The sequence below is a fragment of the Drosophila takahashii genome, chromosome 3R, assembly GCF_030179915.1.
Source record: "Drosophila takahashii strain IR98-3 E-12201 chromosome 3R, DtakHiC1v2, whole genome shotgun sequence".
Lineage (NCBI taxonomy): Eukaryota > Metazoa > Arthropoda > Insecta > Diptera > Drosophilidae > Drosophila > Drosophila takahashii.
This window is the reverse complement of record NC_091681.1, coordinates 5,651,212-5,658,070: the sequence shown is the minus strand read 5'-3', so window position 1 is coordinate 5,658,070 and position 6,859 is coordinate 5,651,212.

Genomic DNA, 6,859 nt, shown 5'->3' with positions numbered 1-6,859 from the left:
GAGGAGAATATATCCAAAAACAAGAAAGGAAGTTAGCTTCGGCAAGCCGAAACTTATATACCCAGCAAGTTTTTTTGTGTGCAACAAAAAGTCGTCCAAAACAAAAAACTTCGTATGAAAAAAAAGTCAAGAAATTTTATTTCATATGAAGTTGGGGCATTTGACCACTTTGGTTGGCCAAAACACATTTTTTAAAAGTCGTTAAAACAAAAAATGTTGTTTGAGGATGTGTTAACAAAAGACCATTTAACAATGTTACGTTTACAGAAATCCGATAGAGGTCGCCTCTGTTAAGGTAGGAGCTGTTAAATCAGTTGTTCGATATGCAATTATCGAGCTGTTGTATTTTTAATTTTTGCTTGCAGTTTTAAAGTGCTTTAAATTTGAGTTTTTAAGCAATCTAAGTAAACTTTTTGGATTGGATTTTAAGGATTATGCTATGTACTAAGTATTTGTGTGGTTCGACGACAAAAATTAGACGGTTTTTTCTTACAAATGAGTGTTAAAGGGAGTGGTCTAACAAGGACATTTTTGTAAGAAAACTAATTTTCAAATGGAGCAACAAAGTGAGTCCAGCGGAGTCCACTTCTGGAACCTATTGGGATTTGTAGATTAATTAATTGTTGTTAAAATGTATATGGTCAGAGTCGCCACTTATTGCCACTTTTTCTGTAATTTAATTTTTTAGACCATAACCTCAAATTTCACAAACTCCTATCGTTCGCACTGGTGGCTAAGGAAGTAGGGACTTTCGTGACTTTAAATTATTATCACTATGGACGGCAGTCCATGTAGTGACGAAGCGCACCAGGAGAGTGTGCGAAGGCGACTTCTATTATATAGCCGCAAAATTGAAAATCTGCTGTGATAGTCCGATCGTAATGAGTAATACACCAATCGAAAGGTATTGCAAAAACTTAAAGGATTGCATACCAAGACCTCAAGAAAATCAATTGGTTTGGGAGAGAGAGCGGTGAAAGTGTAAAAGTGAAAATTTAGAAATTTGGAGCTGTTGGGGCCGGTGGGGATAAATGCCCCCTCGCAATGTTTTAGTAGTTTTTCTATTGAAAATACCCGTCGAATGAGGGGTCATATGATAAAATCCGATGCTCCGTTCAAAAGTTATAGCCAAAATAAGATTTTCTTCTTCTTCCCAAAATGAAATAATTTGTCCCTTTTTTTGTGGGTATGCATCAAATCGTGGTTTTAGGATCCTGAACTAAATTTTACTGTGCTTAGCAGCAGGATATGAACAACGTTTGTTCTACAACTCTTGGAAAAACCCGCTAGTTTGGCGGGAAATCATTGAAAAAAGCTAGATTTTGACGGCTTATAGTTTCTAACCGACTACAGACTCGTGCTATACCTCGTTAAAAAGGTAATTTAAAATGCTAATCGCGTTTCCTTGGGTAAAATTGGCTTAATGCAATAGTTTAAAATTTATGGCTAAAAGTTGTTTTTTTTTAAATCACTTTTTAGGTATTTTCTCAAAAACGGCTCTAACGATTTCTTTTTAACTTTGAAACTATATAGCCCTTGAGATTCCTCAACTTTATATATAACACTCTTTCTCATAAAACTGCACGTTTGGGTGTAATTGAGCGATGAAAAGTGGAACCCGTTTCAGATTAGTATAAAAAAAATTTTATGCTTACTTGAATGGCCAAAAACCAATTTGGCGAGAACAAATTCTTATTAGACATTTTCAAGGTATATAAGTCTAACTTTCATATTTAATCACTATGGACGGCAGTCCATGTAGTGACGAAGCGCACCAGGAGAGTGTGCGAAGGCGACTACTATATATACACGAAGAAATGAAAATCTGCTGTGATAGTCAGATCGTAATGAGTAATACACCAATCGAAAGGTATTGCAAAAACTTAAAGGATTGCATACCAAGACTTTAAGAAAACCAATTGGATTGGGAGAGAGAGCGGTGAAAGTGAAAAAGTGCAAATTTTGAAATTGTCAGCTGTTGGGGCCGGTGGGGATAAATGCTCCTATTGAAAATACCCGTCGAATGAGGGGTCATATGATAAATTCCGACGCTCCGTTCAAAAGTTATAGCCAAAATAAGATTTTCTTCTTATTCCCAAAATGAAAATTTAATTCTGTTTGTCAGTTTGTCCACTTGTCCAAAATATGTTTTTTAAGTTCTGAAAATTTGATATGACGTTCATCACATCGATATAAAAAACTTTTGTTCTACCACTTTTGGGAAAACAGCTATAAATAGCTAAAATTCGGAAAGCCGTAACTTCTATACTACTAAAGCTACAGACTTGTGTCTCGTTTGAAAGGTATTTTTAAATGCTATAAATGCCTTCTATATACAATTTGTGTAAATGTAATAGTTAAAAAGATATGAACAAAAGAAAATTTGTTTAAGCTTTTTTTTTAGCTTTTTTTTAATTTTTTCAAAAACGGCTCTAACGATTTTCCTTACAACTTTAAACTGTATAGCCCTTGAGATTCTTAAATTTTGGAATATATCATGTTTATGTAAAAAGTCGCCTTTAAAAGTTATTCAGAAACGAAAATAGCCACTTTTGCCAGCTCAGAACAACTAACGCTTCCTGAGTGTTTAATTTTGTGTGTGGGTATCCAAACTGTATTTTAGGCTCATAAAATCATTTCAATTGTTTTAAGGAGTTCCAAATAGGAAACTTTTGTTTTACGACTTTTGGAAAAACCCCCTGCTTTAGCGGAAAAAAAATAGAAATAGCTAAATTTCGATAGTTTGTAAGTTCTACACTACTGAAGCTACAGACGTGTGCTATACCTCGTTTAAAAGGTATTTTGAAATACTTAAACGCCTTTTTAACTTAATTTGCTTAAATACAATGGTTTACAAATTATGATAGACCAATTTAAATTTAAATGTATATACTAGCCCCTATGAGAGCAAATATAAACAAACAAAAACTTCTGATATCAAATAAAAACACCTCTTAACGAGGTAAAAAACTAGTGACGATCGCACCTTCAACATACAAAAGTTCTGATATCAACATTTGTGACGAAAAATTATTACACTCGTCATTAAATACACTTTCTAAGATTTTCTCATTCGGCACGCTGCAATAGAAAATGCCTATGAAGGTAAAAAGGCTAAAATAGTATGCTAGGGCTAGCTACAACTTCGGTTCTAATGCTTCGATCGTTCTGAATTTTTGTGAGAGTATTCTCAACAGTATATACTTCAAGAATATGCAATAAAAAAATCGATTTTTTCATCTATCACAACTGTATATAACCCCTTAATATATGTAAATAATTAAAAATTCGAGAATTAGTTACTTGTCTAGGTAAAATATACTCAATTATTGGGTGCGAATTCTTGCGGCCCAAAAGGTCAATAACATATAACACTTATAATTTTAAAATAAAGATTAACCGATCCTCGATGTTCAGAAGACGCAAAATATTGGGAAATGTTAAGAAGGGAGGGACGTTCAATATCTTGCGCCCTCATAAAAATGTCTGTCCTGCCGATTTTCGAATCTTAGGAATGGCCTGTGGATTGGGGAGTCCAATCTTTAAGGACCTTTTTTCCATGTCAGATATTTCAAACAAACCAATGTAGATAACATTAGACAATAACACATAATTGGTAAATTTTGTTGTAAATGTATTTAATAAATCATTGTCAGTCTTTTTTTGTAATATTGTTATTAAAGGATATTAATTTAGCAAATTATAATCAGTCTTTTTTTTAATGTTGTTATGTAAAAACATAATTTCCTTGACCATTCGATCGGTTTTTAATCAATGCCGACCTTTTTTCAGTTATTAAATTGCTGGCTTGGGAAAATGAACGCTTGGAAGATTCGCTGCTCGCCGGAGTTCCCAAAATTTGGCAGCTTGCTTTAAATAAAAGCGGAAATCTCTCTTTATTTGCTGCCCAGCATTTTAGAACGTTGAAATCATCCGTCAGCTTTACAACGGTAAAGCTCGCCTCACTCTCGACAATGTTATGATTTAAATCGTCCCTTAATTGGCCAAGCCAATCACTGAATAGCGCGTTGCTACTTAATGATCCGACAGCAATTTGAGGGGGGTTGGTGTCCGTTTCCTTACTGGCATATGGGCCGTTCTTTTACAAACCGAACAGATTTGGCCAAAAAAAAAATTTCACATTTTTGATTTGCCTGAAACTTTTTCTACACGTACTATTCGGAAAATAAGTAAACACGTGTATCAGGATTTAACCGAAAAAAAATTATTTTCCTAGTTATAATTTTTTTAAGTGTGCCAAAAATTGTCAAATTTGAAAAAGTACCCTCTCATTGAAAATCTGTATCTCCGGTTATATGAATCCAATTGACTTCATGTCTTTTGCATTAATTCCTCTAAAACCTCTCCTTTCAAAATAAAATTTCTTAAAAAATTTTTTTTTTTAATTTCTTAAAAATAAAAACTAATTAAGATTTAAAAAAATTTTTTTATTGCCCCCACAAAAAAAAATTTTTTTTTTTATATTAAGACTTGCGCCATATTGTTAGTTACAATCGGTTTTTGTAAAAAGTTGGAGCCACTTTTAGTTTTTAAAATATCGAATTTGTTTTAGCAAGGCCTCGGCTTTTTTCTATGAAAAAACGTCACAGCAAGTAGATCTACTCTCTCACTCTTATCGGATCCTAATGGAATTTATGTTTTCTCATTGTTTACTAGTCCTTTAACAATTGTTAATGATTAAAAGTTAAGTTTTAAGCAGGGAACGTAACTGTTATAAGTTTTATTTTAAAAATCACACTTTAACAGTTATTTTCTGATTTGTAAAGTAAAACTCAAAGAATAACTGTTATTTTTTGAGTTTTATAATAAAAGTTGACAAATAACAGTTATTCGTCGTGATCAAAATAAAACTCAAACTTGATTAATGGCGATTTTGTGGGTAAACAAAATTTAAAAAAAATATAGGTATAAAATATGCGCGGTTGCCTTTTTTAACAAATTTTTAGTAAGTTATAAAAAGCACGGGTATTATGTTTTTTTTAATTATTTCATTTTTTCAAAAATGTCAAAGGAATAACTGTTATTCATAAAAATCAAAAAATAACAGTTATTTTTTGAGTTTTATTATAAAAATCAAAAAATAAAAATCATTACGGATTTGTAAACTACAATGGCTAATACAAATTGTGGTGTATTTAAAAAATTTTTAGGACCCTTCTAAGTGCGTGATTTTTTTGTATGAAAAATTTACAATAACAGTTATTTTCGTTCCCTGGTTTTAAGTTTTTTGACAATTTCTGAATGACAAAAAGTAAAAAGTCATTTTTTAATCAATTAAAAACTTACAACTATTTATTTAACCGTCTATTTAATAAACAATAATTTTACATTTATTTTATTTATTATTTTTTTATATTATGTAATTTATTAAACATTTTTAAATATTTTTTTTTAAGTTTTTAAAAAAATGTATTTAATAAAAATAAAAAATTATAAAATTTTATTAATTTTTTTTTTTAATTTAAAAATAAATATTTAAAATTGTTTAATAAATTACATAACATAAAAAAATATTAAATAAAATAAGTTTAAAATTATTGTTTATTAAATAGACGGTTAAATAAATAGTTGTAAGTTTTTAATTGATTAAAAAATGACTTTTTACTTTTTGTCATTCAGAAATTGTCAAAAAACTTAAAACTTAACTTTTAATCATTAACAATTGTTAAAGGACTAGTAAACAATGAGAAAACATAAATTCCATTAGGATCCGATAAGAGTGAGAGAGTAGATCTACTTGCTGTGACGTTTTTTCATAGAAAAAAGCCGAGGCCTTGCTAAAACAAATTCGATATTTTAAAAACTAAAAGTGGCTCCAACTTTTTACAAAAACCGATTGTAACTAACAATATGGCGCAAGTATTAAAATAAAAAAAAAATTTTTTTTTTTGTGGGGGCAATAGTTAAAAATTTTTTTTAAATGTTAATTTGTTTTTATTTTTAAGAAATTAAAAAAAAAATTTTTTTTAGAAATTTTATATTGAAAGGAGAGGTTTTAGAGGAATTAATGCAAAAGACATGAAGTCAATTGGATTCATATAACCGGAGATACAGATTTTCAATGAGAGGGTACTTTTTCAAATTTGACAATTTTTGGCACACTTAAAAAAATTCTAACTAGGAAAATAATTTTTTTTCGGTTAAATCCTGATACACGTGTTTACTTATTTTCCGAATAGTACGTGTAAAAAAAGTTTCAGGCAAATCAAAAATGTGAGCCAATAAAAGGTGTTCGGTTTGTAAAAGAACCGCCCATATTTGTTGATGTACAGTTTACAGTCTTCCTTAATACTTTGCCTTTCGTCAGAATCAAGTAATATTAGTTTGTTGGCAGGAGGAAACAACACTACACTACGCTAAAACTACACTTTTTTTTTATTTTGGAGATGTGGTATAACCAAATGTAAAGTGGGGTATGAATCTCCTTCCAACTCCTTAGACGACCGCTCAAATTCGGCCAGCAATTTTGTCACTTCCTTTAAATTCCTTAAGTTTAAATCATTTAAACGTGACTCCTGCTTCTTCGTAATCAAAATTGTATTGACTTCACTCCATTCAAGCTCTATAGATTGCACCGTATAGAAAATGGTATTCCAACGAGTTGGACAAAATCCTTTTAGCGAATTTTCCATCTTGGAGTTTTCTCCCGATGTCTTGAAAAATTTGACCAGCTACATTCTTAAATTCTTAAATGTTTTTTCTATCACGTTGTTCAAAAGATGATTGACACAATGGATATGGGAGTGGTTTTTATATGCAGCTATCATGTTCGCGCCACGATCGGTTACGATTATGGGATCGTCGACTTCCAAATTACATCCAAACTCTTTCAAACAGT